We start from the raw sequence: 19,824 nt of genomic DNA, 5'->3' as shown, positions 1-19,824 counted from the left end.
CATAGTAAAGTCTTCATGCCTTCATGCTGTATGCAATCATGACAAGATGCAAATATCGAGGCCTTTAAACATTTAATTGAATAACAACAGCAAACAATAATGAGTAATTGGAAGTAAATGCACTCCTATCCAAGAATAATTCCATGTTTTTGAAGAAAACTGAGGTCTCAAACTCTTGTCTTACTGTCTTGGAGTGTTTTCCCCAGGTACTCAGAATTCTCACAGGACTCTATTCGAAACTGGACCATGTTCTGACACCATAATATCTATTTTGTGTTGTCCATCTACTACTGCAAATGAGACCAGCCCCTGAAGTGTGGCTGATATACTCAGTGATCTCTCTCAGCAGGCATCGATTACAAATAGTTTCTTCTTGTTTAAGGATGGGACTTTGTGTCCACCTCCCCTTCTCAGGGATAAGACTTTATGAACCTGTGCAGGTATTGTATGTGCTGTCACAGTGTCTGTGAGGTCTTATGTGTATCAGTCCTGATGTGTCTGGAAGATGCTTTTTCCTTGAAGTCACCCATCACCTCTGATTCCTTACAGTGTTTTTCCCTTCTCTTCTGCATAGATCCCTGATTCTTGAGGGTCGTGGTTTATTTAAGACATTTCCTTTAGGACTGAGTGCTCTGCACATTTTCCAGTTGTGGGTCTCCACTGAAAGAAGAAGCTTCTCCGATGAAAGTTGCACTTACCAAAGGCTATAGCAATATGTCATTAGGAGTTATTGCCAAGTTCCTTTATCACAATCGTGGTAGTAGGTTTTGCCTTTGGGCTCATGACTTCTCTAGTCTCAAGTTCTTTATCACTTTAGCAGTGTCAGGTATAGATTTCATCTTATGGAGTGGGACTTAAAACCAATCAAAAAGTGGTTACTCCCATAACACTGTTGCTTTGTTGTAGGTCACAAGGTTTGTAGATGGGTGATATTGATGATTACCTTTTAAGTACCATAAGCGCTAGTCACGGGGTGAAGCTTTTAGTTAGGCACCAGCTGGATTTCTCCATGTTCAGTGTTACAAGTACGTTGTGCCTTACTTACCATCATGTTGTGGAAAGTAAACAATAGGTTGGCAATAGCCTATGGTGTTTGGGAGTAGTGTATGGGACCCCTTTGGCCAATGACTCAACAAGAGATAACTCATTCCTAGCATTGGAGGTTTTACTTGGTAGTGTAAGATGTGTAGTTGTGGGCACTATCGTCCCCATTAAATATGGGAATATTTAAACACTATTTTCAAGCAGGTGAGAAGAGAACACTATAAAAAGCAAGTAAGGGTATGAGAATCAGTTTGGGTCTCTGCTCATAAGAACCTTGTGGATCCAGGCATAGTGGTATACACCTTTAATTCCAGCAGAGCTAGGCAGATATCTGTGAATTTGAGTCCAGCCTGGTCAACATAGTGAGTTCCAGGACCGCCAGAGCTACATGGTGAGACCATGTCTCACAAAGGCCACAAAACAAAACAAAATAAAAAAGCAAAAACCTTGTGAGAGGGGACTACCGGTGGCACTCATGCTGTGGTGTACCATCTCTGCTCACACACTGGATCTGCAGATGTTAAAGATGCCAATGTCGAAGAAGCAGGCTGAGCAAGCTTTGAGGAGCAAGCCAGGAAGCAGCACCCCTCCATGGCCTCTGCATCAGCTCCTGCTTCCAGGTTCCTGCCCTGTTTGAGTTCCTGTCCTGGCTTTCTTCAGTGATGGACTGTGGATGTGGAAGTGTAAGCTAAATAAACTCTTTCTCCCCCACCCAATAAAGATGGCAATGTCTGGCTTCTGGATTCAGAAGGAGTATTCTCACAGTAGAGAGGGCTGTAGGCTACAGTCGACAACTGATTGAGAGAGGGGTTACTAAGAGAGGGAAGTTCCTGGGTTGTGACTGGGTAGATTAGTGTAACAGGAGGAGAAAGGAGACACAGAGAAAGGACTGCAGTACATACAACTGTGTGCCATAATACATTTGATGATTCTTAAATAATGGCTGGATAATCAACCTATAATAAGCTTTACCCAAAGGACACACAAACAGAGAATAAAAATGGGAATGTTATCCACATCAGGAGTTTACAGTTAAAATTATGTTTAGTTGCAAAGTAAGAGACCCAGATTCATTCAATTTGTGGTCTAGTTAATCCCTATGGGAATGCACTTTTATATCTTAGTGGAAATGAGACAGACTGCATCTCAACCATGTCGATGACTTGGAATTTTTATGACTAATTTGGTACAAAGTGGTAAGATAGCCATTGTTTTAATTCCAGATGTGTTCCTGTAACAGACCTATATACTAAATTTATAAAATTTATATGTAAAAAATGTTAAAAGTCCTAGAAGGGCTCAAAGAACACAATGTAACAAATGACAACTCTTATTGTGCCAGCCCAGAGATAGGGTACATGGCCAACCTTCTGGAGATGACACACCAATTGGGTTGCTTTTCCTCCCCCACCCTTTTTCTCAGGGTTGGGAGAAGAGGGAGGCAGAAGAGATAGGCTGACTGAAATTGTGTAAGAGAAAAAGGCTGGGATGATGGGGGATGGAGGTAACCCTACAATTTGGAAAAAAAAACAAAAACAAAAACCAGGAGGACTTGTTCAGGGATTATGAAAAGGGCAGCTGAAGGGGTTGCACTTGAGTTCAATGGTATTCATTAAGATACTTTTTTGAGTGTCGTGCCATGTTTTGTGGAAATGAACTTGGTTACTGATGAGATTGCAGAAGAACATCAAATCCAAGAATTTAATTGCATGGGAGGAAGTGACTCCCAGACTCACAACAATATGTGGGTAAGTCAGGGTCAATGTAGCATCCTCTCCTGTGTCCCACTATGAGCTAGTCTTGATGTTATCTTAAGATGTTTGGACTCTTGATTCTTTTTCTACTTTCCCATTGGCCTGCTGGGATCCAGATATCAGTTCTTGATGTAGTTCTCTGATTCTTTATTTACACATTCAGGCCTTCTACCTTCTCTATTTTCCTCTGTCGTTGGACAGGATCAACAGAAAGGGGGAACAATTTTGAACCTTTGAATGCTGCAATGACCAAGGCAGGAATGATGTTAGAGACTCTAGGATACATTATACTCTGGGTAAAGTAGGAGGAAAAGACACTATAGCCAACAGATTGGCCCAGTGTCTTATGGCTTGAGGTTCAAACAGACCAAAAGTAGTCCAGAGGTGGCAGGGCAGAGAGGAGTCCTCATGGGGGATGGCACTGCACAGGAGATCGAAGGGTTGCCAGGTGAATGGAGAAGGAAGCTTGTTCCTGAGAGTAGAACATGTGCAAAGACAATGAACACAGAGCAGGGGGCTGGGCTTAGGTGTCTTCCCTAACTTCAACTGGCCACAGCTGGAGGTCTTTTCAGGGTTGCAGAAATGCAGCTGAAGGCCCAAGTTGGTGCCGGATCACCAAGGCCTGGATGGAGCCATCATGTCTGAACTATTTCTCCTGTTGTCTCCCCCATGCTCTTCCTCTCCCCTGTTGCAGATTATCAGACCTGATAATGGAACATTCACACTGAGAGCAGATGGCCACTCTGCAGTGGGGAAGAGAGGCGCCAGGCTCCCTGGGCTCACCGTGGAATCTCAGTGTACTCAAAAATGAGTGTTAAGAACAAGCTGCATAGCTTCCTCTGGCTTTCGTTTCCTCATGTACCAACTACAGAAATAACGTCAGTCCCTCCAAGGGATTTGTGAGTTAAGTGAATTGCATAGGAAAAATCCTTACACCAATGCCTTGGCACACACTCCAGAAGCAGGGTTATCATGACTTCTGTGAGGCCTTTAGGTATGGGTCTGTGACAAATACAATGGAGTAGCAGGATCAATCAGCCTGCCTGTGTTTTGTGCCATCACTAGACCAGTGACAAAGCTTCATTCATATCAACCCTGAACTTTCCTCAGGCCATAAGGCCACACCCTCTAACTCATCTGAAATTCCATGCTGCCTTTATTCTCCGCCATGGTAAACCAGTATTTATACTGCACCGGCCTTGGAAGTGTGAGCAAACTTTCTATCTGACCTAAGTCAGAATGATGCACATGAGGAGACAAAAGAAAGCGGAACAACAGAGCACAATGAGGCTTCTGGTTTGGGCTAGGACTCCTGATGGCCCGGTATGTGGTTCACCAAACATCCAATTTATGACTTTGTCACTTACACTCCTGGGGAGTGCCTCATGAGTTGCAATTACCTTTTGTGACTAACTTTCTATAGTGCTCTTGCCAGCAGCACCATGCCTACCTGAGTATTTCAGGAGAAGCGGCACAGTGATCTTCCCCAACACGCAGAACAGTTTCAACATAATTAGCAGCATTTCTGGATCAACACAGCACTCTTATAAGGTGTATGATGGAGGAAATGAATGACTCTAATTATACCTTATTAAATTTTATTAATCCTCATTAGAACCCTATTATTCTTTATAAGTGGGTTACTGAGAAGGGAATAAAAGCAAGCAAGCAATGCTGGTCAAGTTCCGTTACGTCTAAATGAGCACGGGGGTGAGTTCCCCACACTAAATAGTAGCACCCAGGACACAGACTGGCTGAAATGAATCAATTGTGATCTTTTTAAGTCTGAACTCTAGGAGCTCTTGATTCCTGTCTGATGTCACGTTAATTGTAAAGAGAAAACAGTTCATTATTGCGTGGGGTGCCTGGTACTCTTGATCTTCGCTTCTGCTGCATTCCTGCTTTTCAGTGCGTAGCTGGGGAAGTTGAGAGGGCAAAGGGCTTCAGTAGTTTGAACCCAGAAGTGTTCGAGTTTGAAGACCGCAGGAGAGGTGTTGTTCAATAAATGCTAAGCACAATAATATGTACTTTGACACTTACTTGATTAATTCTTAGTCAAAAAGCCTCATCAAAACCTAACCTGAAAAGGGCCATTTGAGCCACCCTGCATACCCATGGTTCTTGGTGTACTTTGTATGTGCATGACTGGGTTAGGCTGCAGGAGGTCAGCCCCACCCCCCCCCCAACCCCAGGGTGGGTGGAAGGTGGCTTGAGAGTAGGAGAGAGTTCAGGAGCCTGCTCAGACAGGGGTGTCATGCGGGTCACTTTACCATATTTATCCTACCCAACCCACCTGAGATGGCAGCAACAGGTAGGGAAGCCATTAGGGTGTGCTGAGGTTGTTGTTAGTGTGGGCTGAGGTGAGGCATTTCTTTTGTGTAGGGACAGGCTAGAAACACAAAAGGAGAAAATCAGAGGTTGTTTTGTTTGTGACAGGGTCCACACAGACCTACCTCCCTTGTGCTGGGATTAAAAGCTTTCAATACTGCGGGCCAGAGGGCCTACAAGTACCTCCTAGTCCATCTCTTAACGTAGTAAATGCGGTTCCCATCTTTGCTCACTTTTACAAGTATCAAAGGCCAAAAAAAAAAAAAAAAAATCCAACCCCAATCTTCCAAGAACAGGCCTGTCTTTATTCAAACCAGTTCACCCAGTTCGTGTATTTTCTTTTTTTAAGCTGCAAGAACTGAGCAAGTTTTCTGGTTTTCCGCCAGGGCAGGGTTGGGAAGCAAATTTTAAACTCCAAAGGTTCATTTCTTTGAACAAAGGACAGGAAGTGGCCCTGATTGCCATTGTTACTCAAGGTTTGTCAACCACAACCTTCCAGGAACTGGGGCTAGTCACTTCAGTGGGTGGTCGAGTCATCTGCCCAGGTCTAACTTGGTCTGAGCTCACAGCACCGAGCTTGGGTCCTGCCTGGAGGCAGGAACCCAGCTGGGAGTAGAGTATCGGATCTGCTTCTAGATCTGCACAGTGTACAGCTGGGTCAGGTCCCAGCTCCTGAGAGCTTCGGCGCTCTCACGTGTGAAGTGAACCGAAGTTGCTCTCTTCCATCCCGTAGTTCTGAGTTCTGCTGGAGTTCTGGGCGGGGCCCGGACGAGGCTCTTGGGGTGGGGGGGGCGATGAGGGTGGGGAGTGGGAGTGGGGGTGGTGTTCCATGGCAGGGTCTTCTCGCTCAAGCTCAGCCTTCCAACTTGTCGCCTGCAGAGCGGACCCGAGTGTGCCGGTTTCTCGACTTCCTCCTGCATCTCCTTCCTCTTCCTCCAGTGGAGGCAGATCCCTCTTTCCCTTCCTCTTCCCAAGCTCCCTGCACCCCCGCGTCCCCTCCTCCAGGAAGTGCACTGCCCAGGGTCGCCCACCTCGAGCGGGCGCTGCCCGCCGCGCCCCCTCCCCGCCCGGCTACTGCAGCGGCCCCGCGGGCACACGCCTCCCCATACCTTACATGGACAAATGCGTGCAGGCAAAGTCAGGAATTCAGGCCCCTGACGTCAGCCTCCAGCGCTCAGGGCACCGCACGGGAGACCGCGGGGAGGGGGGTGGGGAGGAAGGAGGGGGAGAGCACCAACCAGCAGCCGCTCCCGGCCTGCCGAAGTTTCACTTTTTGTCTGTGGGTTCGCTCCCGGGCCCTGCTCCGAGCTTTCCCGGGATAAGTAGCATTAGCGGCGGGAAAGAGCCGGCCGCTGCAAGGTAAGGGCCAGCAGCGGGGACCGGGCACGGGGAGGGCGCGGGCCGGGCGGAGCGGGCCGCGGCAGGCCGCGGGCCGGGACAATGGGAGGGGGGAGTGCCCGGCACCTCCTCCTCCGCCCGAGCCTCCGCCTCCAGCCGTCGCGGCCGCCGCTGCCCCGTCCGCCTCCTCCCCCAGGTATAGTAGCGAATGCTTCCTCCCGCAGCCTCGGCCCGCGGGCGCCGCTCAAACCCCCGATTTCCCCCGGGGCGGGCCGCTGCGGTGGCGGGAGCGCGGGACCGCCCTGCTCGCCGCGGAAGTGCGGGCTCCGGGGCCGGGAAGCGGGGTGTACGGCGTGGGGGAGGGGCGGGGTTGCGGGCGTCCTCCGCGAGAGCCCCCCGGCCCGGGCTTTTCTGGGTGCCCAGGGGGCGGGGCCGCACCCGTCTGCTTTGAGCTTTCGCGGAATCCCAGTTGTCACAGCGGAAAGGGCCTAGGGACCCGGTGACTCGAGAGTCTTCCCATTTTACAGTCGGGGCTGGCGAGGCACCCAGAGGCGGGCTTTCCTGGAAGTCATTCCTGGAAGGAGGAGCCCTGGTTAAGATAAGTGGTTCAGGACCCCTATTGCCTTTTTCTGTGAGCCGTTTTGGAGTCCCCACTGTTTTTAAGCACTGTAGGTTACTCGAGGCCAGACTTTGCCCCCAGGGAGAGCTCACCGGGAACGAGGAGCCAGACCTGACCCAAAGTAGGAAGGGCCAAATGCTGGGGAGAATGCGAAGATCAGGTTTTTTAGGGGGGTTCTCAGGAAGGAGCTTCATATTTCGGTCTCCATGAGGGGTCCAGAAATGGTTCTGGAGGGGGTGGGGTGGGGTGTGTGTGTGTGTGTGTGTGTGTGTGTGTGTGTGTGTGTGTGTGTGTGTGTGTTTGCTTGTGATTGACTGTTTTGAAGGATGGGGACTTTTCTTAAGTAAGAAAGGCAAGGCCTTCCTTGTCAGGGAGGCAACTGCAGACCAGAGAAAGCTAAATAAGAGTGAGGAGTGGACACTGCGTTGGTGGCTTGGGGTGGGAGTATGACAGGAGACCATAGCAGTGGAGTTGTGTCTTGGGTACTTGGACAGGGCAGTGTAAAATGCCTCTAGCCTCTTTTCTGTTTTAGAAGGGGTTCACTGCTTCCCCTCCCCCACAAGGAAGGCCTAGCAAGACCTCACCATGGATCCTTTCTGTGACTTTCTTAACAGACTCTTCATCGTTTGGTTTCTATACTTCCTACCCCCTTTGCAAGCTTGCCTCTGCAATAAAACTTTCTCTCCAAGATGTTAGTGACTTCATGGTTCACCATTCCCCTAACAGGCAAGTTTTCAGAGAACCTTTAGAGGAAGAGAGGGAAAGTGTATAGCTGTGCTGCAGGATAAGTTAACCTTGCTCTGACCGCTTTTCTCATTTTTACAAATAGGGAAACAAACCCACTCAACAGAGGTTGAGTGCCAGCCCTGTGGTCTCTGGTAGATAATGGTAGATTGAGCTGGTGGTGGTGTACAGAAACCCAGTAAGATTCTTACCTTCCCAAGAGTCTCCTGGTGAGATTCTCACCAGCACCAAGGGGGCATTTAAGGAGGAAATTATGTATCTTGCATTTAATCTTTGGAAAGCAGCCTGTGGAGTCCAGAATGCTGTCTAGTGAGGATCAGCTGTTTGAAGGGTAGGGGGACATGCCAGGGGTCCTGAGGCCTGGACAGTGTCTTGTCTTAAATCTTCTGAACACCCCCACCCACCCAAATTTGATGTAAGCAGCTCTGGCCTGGAGTTGGGTTTGGGCAGTGGGAGGTGGAGCCAGTTCTTGAATTGATCATTATGGCTGGGATTGAGTAGCACCCTTCGTGGAGGGACATTCTGGCAAGGAGGGCATTCCTCTGAGAGGGTAGACATTTCCAGACAGTGATAGGTAGGAGGGGAGACTTGATTTCGAAAGGCTTTAGGAATGCCAGGCCATATGACTTTTGAGGGTTTTGAGCAGGCAGGAACATGATTGGGAGATTGGCATTGAGAAGCCTCTTGCTGCCCAGTTACAGGGATAGAGGTGATAATTTGGCTTAAGAAAATGATAATGGGTTGTTTCATTTGCTTGGCATGTGTTGGTGAACACCTATTATGCACCACTGCCAAATATGGTGAAATTGTATGGCAGGTTCTTATTTTTATTAATTAAGTTCTAAACTACACCTTTTCCATACCACTGAAATGTATTGTCTTTTCATCACAGATGTGCCCTAGTTGAAGAGGTTTTTATCTAAAGTTGGTAATGATACACATCCTATAGTCACCGTTTTAAATTTGGTAAAATTTGGTTGCCACGTCCTTTCTAAATGTATAGTACTTTTGCACTTTATAAAAAATATTTTTCTACCAAATATTATATGGGAATTTCTTGAGAAGTAAGCATGGTGACAGGCCCATCTCCTTTTTAACCCAAGATCTAAGGTTATGGAGCTAACTAGAGGTGTACACAAAACTGTTAATTCCCGACTTGGGGTTCTTGGTGCAAACATGTAACATTACCTCGATGTGGAGCTAGCATGAGTTAATTGGTGCTGAAGCAGAGGCAGGTTAGCTTTGATTCCAGAATTACAGTTTATAGTGCTGGGGTGATGGGGCCGGGTAAACCAAGGACAGTATAACCCATAAGGGCTGAGAATCAACTGCAGGTAACTTGATAAGCAGAGGCTGGGGGTTCAGGAAGGAGACCTGGTGTGGAAAGCATAGGCCCGTTCCCCATAGACCAGAGAGACACTGGCTGGGCTGCTGGGAGTACAAGTTGAGGAGGCCATCCTTCCTGTGTTGGAGGAGCACCAGGTGTGTGTGAATGTGGAAAAGCATGGAGGGTGTGGTCAGTGTTGTGGCTACTCAAGAGGCTGGAAATGCTCAGTCTCTGGGAAATAAACCGCCATAGATGGGTACTGCATGAACCGAATCTCCAGGGCTAGGAAAGAGAAATGTAGGTGGAGAAGGAAGGGGTGAGCCAGAGCTACTAGACAAAGGAACCACTGTGCAGGTGCGGGGAACGGGGCGGTTTATTATGGCTATGTTTTGAAGGGTCAGCATGTTTGTGGAGGTTAGAGAACAACTTTGTGGAATCTGTTGGGTTCCAGAAACTCAAGCACCATGTTTGTATTGCCAGTGCCTTTGCCTAGTGAGCCTTTTCGCCTGCCTTGAAAGAGAGGACTGATTTTTTTTTTTCCCCCGGCAAAGTATAGTTTATATTTGTCTTGCAGCTGTGGGGCCCATTAATCAGCTCTATCGAGGGTCACCATTTATAGGAGAACAAGGCTGGGTAGGGCCTCTGGAAGCTTCGCTGTGGGATTGAGTGTACGATGTTGAGGCAGAAGGCACAAGAACCCTTTTCATAAGTAGAGTGAACTTGAGACTTTGACCCAGCACAGCAAGGAGGGCCTCAGAGCTGGATGTGGGCATTGGTGGGTGGGGACGTTTCCTGGAATATGGCTTTGGAATGCAGCTCTTTGCCTAAACTCACTAGAGGTGAGGAAAGGGAGAGAAAGTGGCCGTTGCCGCTACTGTGTAAGGGTAGAACCTGGGTAGAAATCTGTTGGTCTGAAGGTGCATATGAGGTATAGAACCTGAGCATGAGATTGGAGCTGGTGAGGAGCAGTGGGAAATAAGTTGAGGGAGTTTGCTGTAGCTGCCTCACGGCTTGGGGTGTTCCTAATATAGGTCACAGGGATGAGATTGGTCACTAGCTAAGGGCTAAAGGCAGTAAGGCTTAGACAATAACCATAAAGCTGAGGCTCGAGAGTGTTTATCTTCCTCTCCTTTCTAGGTAGCAATATAATTTAAAAGTTTTGAAAGCTCATGTAATTACCACATTGATTCCCTAAGATTTATGATTGCTGTGGCTTGGGTGTGGTTTGTCCCTCCAGGACTCATGTGTTGAAGGCTTGGTTCCCAAGTATGTACAGCATGGTGGGACTTTTCCTGGCTTGTTCTTTAGGTGGTTAAGGGAGTGTCTTTTTTTTTTTTTTTTTTTTTTGAAACCTTACTTGAAGAGGTAGTTATGGAAAAGTGAGCCTGACTGATTCCTGATTGGCTCTTTGTTTTCCTGTTGGGTGATGTGATTTATGTCCTATGGACACTCCCATTATTTTGGTGCCATCCTCCCTGCCATCACCAGAGCAGAGGTGATACTGGTGATGTGCCTTGAGCTTCTAGGAACCCTGACTTAGGTAAGCCTCCTTTCTTCATTGTGATCCCCAGTTTCAGGTTTTAGGTTATAAGTTCTAAAATTGGCCCGATGCGATGACTGTCAGTCTCATTTTACAGATGAGAAAATGAGTGTGGTGAAATGAGGTTGCAGGTCTAAGTGGTGTCTTTCGTTCTAAACACTTGTCAGGCCTGTGTCCTCTTCACTGGACAGTATTGTCTGTGTCCACAATCCAGAAAACTAGAGATCCATAGTGCACTAACTGGGCCTTGGGTTTGCACCTGAGGATGAACCTGGGCAAGTGGGCTTCTTGGTTCCATGCTGGTGTTACCACAGACCCTTTTAGTCTGCTAGCATGTTGCTATGCCTTCTACCAAGACAGATGATGTGGAAGTGGAGCCAGCAAGTTAATGCTCCTTTCAGTGGTGTTCCCTTACCCCCAGCCCCGCCCATGGCATCCTAGGTATAGTCTAGTGGTACATTGTATCCTTTCCTGTTGGCTCTGGCCTCTTCCATAGGCTAAGACCCTTTAGGAATAGTCCTGGTTCTTGACTGACAGGGATCAGCTATGCTGTCGTCTGCCACCTTGCAGGTGCACAGCTTGTGTTTTATGATTCAGAGATAAAAAAAAAAAAAAGTCCTATCTTGCTTAGTTTTCCTGGAGCTGTGATAAAATAGCCCATATGAGAGCAACTTAAGGAAGTGTTTGGTTTTGGGATCACAGTTTGAGGATTAGGTCCATCACTGTGATGAAGTCACCCACAGTGGCAGGAACTCGAGGCAACTGGTCACATTGCATCCACGTTTAGTAAGTAGTGAGAGAAGTGACTGCTTTTGTTTGACTGGCTTTTTCTAGTTTGTTTAGTCTTGGGTTCCAGCACATTGAATGGTAACTCTGATTTGGGTGGGTTAGTCTTCCCATCTCACTTTAACCTGATCAAGATAATCTCTCATAGGTGTGATCGGAGCCTCTCCTAGATTTTCTAGAGTCTGTCAAGTTGACAGTATTCCCCATCACAGACTTCTATATGTTGCTTATTATCTGTGGAAGAAAGACAGACCCCTGCCTCAGCACCCAGCATGGAACCTGGCAGAATGAATAAACCTTTGGTTTTTTCTCATTCTTGAGTCTCTTTTTATCTCTGATGCTCACAAGCAATTGCTGAGTAAATAAACTGTTTATTGTATAATGATAGCCACTTCACATGTTAGGTTTGCTTTTTCCACCGCCGCTGCTCTACTCTGGCTATCTTTTTGAGACAGGGTCTCATCCTACCCAGGTTGGGATTGAACTCACTGTGGAGCTGAAGATGGTCTTGAACTCTTCTTTATCCTCCTGCCTCAACCTCTCACGGGCTGGGATTACAGGTGTTTGCCACTAGATCTGGAACTCTTTTTTTCCCTTAGACTGTCTTCATGGGCTGGACATGTAACTCAGTGGTATAGCACTTGCCTAGCCTTAGTCAGATTCCAGGCTCCATCCTGAGCAAGAAAGAAAGCTTCTCAAGTCTGCAAGAATGTCTGCATTATAAATGGCTGCATTCACAATGCCTGGCATGTGATGGCTGCTCTGGAAATACTTGCTGCCTCAAGAGCAGGTGACACAGGATGTAGACTTGGGAAAGGATCAGTGTTTTGACTGCCGAGAGCCTGGGCCATGCAGAGACCTGGGATTGGATTGAGAATTGTCTGTACCTGCTACAGGTGGCATTGGCCAGTCAGGTCACAGGGTGAAGAGTAAGGGCTGGGAATGAGTGCTGCTTGCTGGGTTATCCATGATAAAGCATTATTGAAGGGGCATTTTCTCTTGATTTTTTCTCACACATCCAGATGGTCGATTATTCTTGAATGCTTCTCTGCTTTTTGAATGCCTGTTTTCCCTCTTGAGGTTTGTAGACTTAGTCTTTTGCAAACCTTATTCTCAGGATCAAAGATCAAGATCCACTTTGTGCCATGAAGAAATTTCTAGATTTTTTTTTTTTTTGCTTACTTTGCACTATCTACCCCAATGATAGGTATGACAGTTACTAGCTTATATCTTGTATTAAGTTCAGTACGTGTGTCCTGTGTGATTACCACATGTTAAGCAGAAATGCTGCATGCTGACTTATAGAGAAGACTAATATATTCTGTGCTTTCGAGGAGAGAGACCAAAGTAGTGCAGGCTAAGGCCCAAATGAAGTGATGAGAAAGCAGCCAGAGGGAGGACTAAGAAAGGCATGACTGATCACCTGGAATCCTGGTGAAGAATAGTCCTAGCTGTCCTGGAATCCCTATGTGGACTGGTCAGGCAGAGATCCTCCTGCAGACAACCATTCTGGGGTACATGAACACTTTTCCTTGTCTCTTTAAATTGCATACCATGGCTCGTCTCTCCCAGCCCATTAGTACTTCATTGCCTTCAGTAGCACTTGTTACGTGGCAAACACACTTTATAATCAGTTTTTATTACTTAGTTTCCGGTTGAAACTCAAGAGGCATATTGGTAAGATCTGTCTTGTCTGGCAGAGAGTGGGTAAGAAGTCACTGGGGGAATAAATCTTCCCACTGAGGCAGAGGGCTCTGAGTGACAAGATGAGAATTGGACTTACGCCCAAGACTTCTGTCTTGCTCTTTAAGTTTGTCTTGTGAACATGAGATAATTGTTGTGAATGCCCTTGCCATAGATGCATAGGCAGGAAACAGTGACTTCACTGTGACAGTGATTTCATGGCAGCATTAGCTGCTTGTGTGGAATTTGAAAGGTTAGGTGGAAGGTGACACTTGTGAGTGCTGGGCCCAAAGGTCTGGGTTTTAGTGAGCTGTCATTTTGACAGCACCATCACCAGTGGCTTTTGTTGAAGGGAAGACAAGACGTACCTTTGAGCCACTCAAAGGTTCAGTGATCTTCAGTCAGTTCTGGAACATTCCTGAGTGTCAGTTACTTTCAAAGGGATCATATGATGTATCAGAACACACTTGTAACGATCAGAGAAATTCTTGTGACAGTGCTTTATGAGTGCTGGTGGTGTGTCTGTGTTGCTCACTTGACAGATACTTTGTGAGGCCCTAGGTCTGTGGGCTCACATAGTATGTAGATGTGGTCACTTCAGGGTGCCCAGCATGACTTCTGGCACCTGTGGTTACTCTCCCTGATGTGAAGAGATGACATGCATGTATTGGTACTTCTACCATTTAATGGGGGAGGGGGGACTCTCTCCATGCTTGACTTTGAGACCTGCTGCTAATAAGAGCACCACTGTTAGAAGGTGTGTGCTCTAACAGTGAGTACAAGCTTCCGACAGTCTCAGTCATTTCCAGCTGTGCAGAATGTTTTGGGGAAAGCTGTGCACTGTCCTTCCTTCCACCATGACTGTCTGCTCTAGCTTGGGTTTTCTTTGTGTTATGTTTGCATCTTTCTAGCCATATGGTTTTCTGCTGTCGTCGTCGTTGACTGTGGTGTGGCCTCATGCCATTCCAGGATGACTCCTCAGTAGTTGAAATGGAAAGCTGTCATTGGAGGGTGGAGCAGGGCTTTCCACAGAATCCTATGTGACACATAAACTAGATGATCAGGCCAGGCCAGGTCACTGACCTTAGGTGTCTCTGCACCCTCATCATGGACTCCTTTCTGCTGAAACTGTTCCTTTTCTCTTTGTAGCTCAGCTTGGTGGCTCCCAGTTCAGTGCCATCCTGCAGAGAGCTTTGGGGCAGAGAGGGAGGGGAACAGGGAGGCTCATGTGAAGTGCTACCTTCTGATATTACAGCCAGGTGCCAACAAGTGTGGCTGAAACACGCTTTTTGATGTTTTAAAAGATTTCTGTCTGTAAGGTTAGCCTCGGTTTCCTTATATATAAAAATATCTGCAGTGAGCTGGTGAGATGATCATCACGTACAAGTACCTGCTCTGACCTCTGCATGTGTGCTGCGGCATGCAAACGTGTGCCCATATTATACACAGCACAATTCATAAATGAGAAAATAACTATATGTAATAGATTAAAAGCAGATCTGCAGCAGCACTGGCCACCTCAGTGGGGAGGCAGCCACGGTTTCCGCAGCCCTGTTTCTGCCTTTGCCCTTGTTCCTTTTCTTCTCAGCGGTTCTTGATTTGGAGGATCACTTACAGCTTGGGGTCCTCCTACCTCCACGTGAAGATTGAATGAGGCCTCATAAGTGATGTGCCAGATGTGAGACGTACAGTAAGGACTCAGCAAGCATCTACTGTCTAGTCTGGAGTGAGGCTAGGAACCTACAGAACATGGTTGCATGGTCTGCATTGGGAAAGGCCGAGTTTCAGAATGTTTGCAGGTGATGGATATCGTGATTGTAACCGCTTAGTTCATTTGCATGGCTGGAAGCACCTTACCTAGAATATGTGAAAGTGCTGTTGGGGTGCAGAAGAGGCCCACTGAGCTGGGGTGTGTGCAGGAGCCTTCTGGGAGTGCTGGGCTTCTTGAGTGAGACATTGGAGGATAAGGAAGGCTTAGGCCTAGATGCCACAGGCAGCTGAAATTGCTCTGGCTACTCAGAGTTAAGAAAGATTGATTCTGTCTCTGTGTGCTTTAGCTGGGTTCCTGGAGCTGTTGTTTTTCCATGCTGTGGCCCATCTTGATAACGATCTCTAACTGTAACTATGCAAGCCCATGCTGTAATGAATAAAGTGCCAGGCGGTCACAGGGTCGTTACCCACACTTACTGTTTCTAATGAGTTTCCACTAGGTTCCGCCTTGTGTACCTTCCAGGAAGAAAACAATTTTGTTGGCACCTGAATCTTTGGTATGGAAAGGAATCACTTTCAGGGACTATAGAGAGGTGTAGCCACCCGAAGGGCAGGGTGTTCTCTGACTCATGGGAAAGGTAAACTCTGCAGTGACCAGGCAGGTAAGTGGTACCTTTTCTAAGACTGAGGTGAAAGGGAGGTCATCTAGTAGTTTGTCATTTCTAACCCTCTAGGTCTTTTTTTTTTTTTTTTTTTTTTTTTTTTTTTTTTTTTTTGTCTGGAGGTTAACCAGTTTCCTTGAAGAGTATTAGTATTGGCAGTTAGACAGACCTTAAAAGTATAATACATTTACCCGTCAGTGTGACCCATTTGTATATTTATTCATTCATTCAGTAGCATGTGGTCACCTTACAAATATATGAAAATCTCAGTTGCTGGGCTGAACCACCAGGACTAAAAGCAGCTTGGGGAGGAAAGGGTTTATTTGGCTTATACTTCAAGTCACAGTCCATTCCTGAAGGAAGTCAGGGCAGGGACTTGAGGCAGGAACTGAAGCTGAAGCCACAGAGGAATGCCACTTAATGGCTTGCTCAGCCTGCTTTCTTCTACAACTCAGGACCATCTGTCAGTGTTGGCGTCCCTCCTTCCCCTTCCCGGGATGGGCCCAACAGCATCAATCACCAATCAAGAAAACGTACCATAGACTTGCCTACAGCCCAATCTTACAGAGACATTTATTTATTGTTTTTTCCCGAGACAGGGTTTCTCTGTGTAGCATTGGAGCCTATCCTGGCACTCGCTCTGGAGACCAGGCTGGCCTCGTACTCACAGAGATCCGCCTGCCTCTGCCTCCCGAGTGCTGGGATTAAAGGCGTGCACCACCAACACCCAGCCTAATTTTTTAAATTAAGGATTCTTCTTCCCAGATCTGCCTAGGTTTGTGTTGACTAAAACCAGCAAGCACAGTGGGTCTCTGGCATGGCTTTGGGGATTGGAGGCCTTGGTGCTGAGTGGTCACCCACCTCTAGGTGATCATATAAGTTGCCAAGACAGTATGTACATGGGAGGCCATGGCAGGAAGAGAGCACACATTCTGGGTCAGCCTGGGTGATAGCCAGAAAACCCCCATCCTATGTTAGAGGAAAAAAGTACAACAGTGTAGGTGACATCTGCCAGCTGAGATTTGCTGGTGACTAAATCCAGCGTCCTTTACAAGGAGGCTGTTCAGCTGGAGAGATGCTTATTTGAGTGGGCATTGAAGACGGAGTGGGAATTTGGTGAGCTGGGCAAGAGAGAATGTATAGGGGGAAGTAACTTGGAAGAGAGAGATTGTATAGGAGGGGGTAATTTGCAATGGAGAGACTGTATAGGAGGAAGGGAGTTGGAAGAGATAGAGAATGTGTAGGGGAAGTAGTTTGGAAGAGAGAATGTATAGGGGAAGTAACTTGGAAGAGAGACTTATGGGGAAAGTAACTTGGAAGAGACACACTGTTTAGGGGCAAGTAACTTAAAAAAGAGAATATATGTGGTTAAGTAATTTGAAAGAGTAAGACTGTATAGGAAAAAGTAAGTTGGAAGAGAGACTTATGGGGGAAGTAACTTGGAAGACAGTGACACACCTTAGCCACACCTTCTAATCCTTCCCAAACCGTTCACTAACTGGGCACCAAGTATTCAAACATATATGCCACTGGGCCTTAATGGCGCAGGCTTTTAATCCCAGCACTCAGGAGGCAGAGGGAGGTGGATCTCGGTGAATTTGAGGCCAGCCTGGTCTACAGAGTGAGTTTCTTGACAGGCTCCAAAGTTACACAGAGAAACCCTGTCTTCAAAAAAGAAAAAAAAAATCAAGCACATGGGCCAATGGGGACCATTCTCGTTCAAACCACACATGGTGACAAGTAAAAAGGTGTGGAGAGAACTGTTCTTAAGGAAGATATCAACACTTTGTTATCCTATACAGGTTCCCTGAAATCTGGTCAGTCTGAGTACCATGGGCTCTTTGGGAGATAATGACTCTAATCACTGAAGATAATTGATAGTTTAGACTGGAATTTACAGTGAAAATTCAGGCTGTGGTGTGAAAAATATTCTAGAAGGTTTTTGAGTTCTACAACCCTGAGCTTTTTCTTTTCTTTTTGTTTTTAATCCCTAGGAAAATGTATTTTGAACAGTCTTACTGGAGGTACACTCTCCATTTATCTAAGTATTGACAGATGTCAGACAGAGTTAAAAATGAATGGTGGGATTCTGGGAATGGTGGGTTTTGGTTCATATAGTATTGTGAATGAGCCATTTTGGTACCCATAAATCCATAGTGATCATGGATATCTTTGGGGCTTAGGCCAGTTTGTTTGGCCCTGATCAAATAGATCTTAGAAATACAGTAATGATTCTTTCTTCCTATCAAGGTTCCACCCCCCACCTCCCCCACTGGGTTTCTGCGTAGCTTTGGCTGTCCTTGGAACTCACTTTGTAGACCAGGCTGGCCTGGAACTCACAGAGATCTGCCTGCCTCTGCCTCTTCCTGAGTGCTGGGATTAAAGGTGTGTGCCACCACTGCCTGGCTTCCATCATCGGTTTTTAAGGTTTCATAGTTAACCAGAAGTTGTTCTTCATTTGTCCAGGCACACTAAGCCTGGCATGGACTTTTGAAACTTCAGAGCCCACTCTCAGTGACAAACATCCTCCAACCATACTTCCTAATCCTTCCTAAACAGTCCAGTCACTTGGGGACCAAATATATATATGCCTATGGGGACCATTATCATTCAAACCACCACAGTTAACTCATTTGAAACTCATGTACCCAGTTTCACTAAAACAAAAACCATGACCATTCTCTTCCTAGAATACTTTTCTTTGGTCTTGTATGGGTCATATTCTTAATTTAAACTCCTCCAAAGTGTCTGTCCCGATTTTTGTGTATGTCTAATGTTTATTTACACCAACTATTATAACATGAAAGTGTTTGTTTCCTTGACTATGTGACAAATTTGTTGAAATCAGTAAGTTCTAGTGTGACTGTTAACCCATATCGATAGGCACTTGAATAGGTTTTACTCTAAAAAAAAGTTAAGTATAATTTAACATGTCAGAAATGTAGGGATCGTCATCAATGTACAGAGAGCTTTTAGTCTCTTCTGAGTGATTTCCTGTAGATAATTATGTCCTTGGCACTTCTCTTTTTCCTTGTCACTTCATCTTGTATTTGTTGTTTTCCCTGTAGGAAGGAGGTAGAACTTCAGGGTTAGTTCAGGACTCAGGTTTGGATTCATCATGACTTGTCAGTCATTAGCAGTATGTCCTGTTCTGGGAACTTATCTTCCAGAACCTTCCAGCTGCTTGTCTGAAAAGGGTGAAAATGGTGCCTGTCCTATGTCATGACTCTAGACTGAATACTATCGTCAGTTTAGTACCAGAGTTTGCTGTAGGGTGCCTTCAAGGAATGTCATCCCGTGCCTCTCAGTGTGTGCACTGGCTTCACACTAGCTACTGTCAATGAGGCTTTCTCTGTAGAGTGTACTCCATACTGATTGGTGGACAACTTTCAGCCTTTTCCAGAGAATTGTAGGCATAGAAGTCCCATGTACTTATTTTACATTTTATTCAGCCTGCAGAAGATGACTATTTGTAGTCATTTGTAGTGTATGAATCAACTTACTTCTTTATAATATCACCAGGATTTAATTTTATAACTTGCTTTTACTAAATGAGTATGTAAAAACAATGTCATTATTATTTTAATTTGCATTTCTTTTTATTTTTTATATTCTTTGTGTGTATGTGCATGTATATGTAGGGTGTGTATATGTGTGTATGTGATGTATATGTATGAATGGTGTGTGTGTGTGGTATATATGTATGTGTGTAGGGGGTGTATATGTTGGGTGTGTGTGTGGTGTATATATATGTATGCAGGGGGTGTATATGTTGGGTGTGTGTGTGGTGTATATGTATGTATGTAGGATGTATGCCTGTATATGTATGTACGTAGGGTGTGTTTATGTAGGATGTGTCTGTGTGAGTGCATGTGTAACTATGTAGTGTGTGTGTATGTAATGTGTGTGTAGTGTGTATGTGTGTATGCAGGGTGTGTGTTTGTGTGTGAGTGTGTATGTGTGTGTATGGTGTAGACCAGGCTGGCCTCGAACTCACAGAGACCTGCCTGCCTCTGCCTCCTGAGTGCTGGGATTAAAGACATGCGCCTACATGCCAGGCTGACTGCCACATTTATCTTACATGAATAAAGCTGATAGTAAAACAGGACCAGAAAATAGAAGGCACATAATCCAAGTAGGTTGGATTAATTGTGAACCCATTTGGGCATGTTTTTGGTAAATTGGAGGGACAGATGACATATTTTCCCATCAAATAAAATAGTCAATTTAGATTTAATAAGGCAGTCATCGTCAGGTAATAAAAATTCAACTAACTTGCCATAACTATC

The 19,824-nt window shown here is 46.1% G+C and overlaps 1 protein-coding gene and 1 long non-coding RNA gene across 8 annotated transcripts in view; one reads left to right on the top strand and one right to left on the bottom strand.

Moving 5' to 3' along the window:
* Positions 1 to 4,382: 4,382 nt before the first annotated feature.
* On the bottom strand, positions 4,383 to 6,730 carry LOC118238798. 6 transcript variants are annotated; one of them, XR_004769960.1, is made up of 3 exons: positions 5,821 to 6,730; positions 5,092 to 5,187; positions 4,383 to 4,806 (listed from the first exon to the last, which is right to left on the bottom strand). It is a non-coding gene; the product is annotated as an uncharacterized LOC118238798 (long non-coding RNA). The 6 variants fall into 6 exon arrangements; XR_004769962.1 differs by having other exon boundaries at positions 6,236 to 6,727; XR_004769958.1 differs by having other exon boundaries at positions 4,383 to 4,714; positions 5,821 to 6,720.
* Positions 6,540 to 19,824, top strand: part of Lpp (LIM domain containing preferred translocation partner in lipoma) — a 606,110-nt gene continuing 592,825 nt past the window's right edge. For both annotated transcript variants that reach the window (XM_035444680.1, XM_035444681.1), the window contains exon 1: positions 6,540 to 6,660. The gene's annotated coding sequence lies outside the window, so the exon portion shown is untranslated. The remainder of the gene's footprint in view (positions 6,661 to 19,824) is intronic.

Source organism: Cricetulus griseus, chromosome 4 (assembly GCF_003668045.3).
Source record: "Cricetulus griseus strain 17A/GY chromosome 4, alternate assembly CriGri-PICRH-1.0, whole genome shotgun sequence".
Lineage (NCBI taxonomy): Eukaryota > Metazoa > Chordata > Mammalia > Rodentia > Cricetidae > Cricetulus > Cricetulus griseus.
Note: the sequence above shows the minus strand (reverse complement) of the source record. Positions and strands in the feature narration are given on the sequence as shown.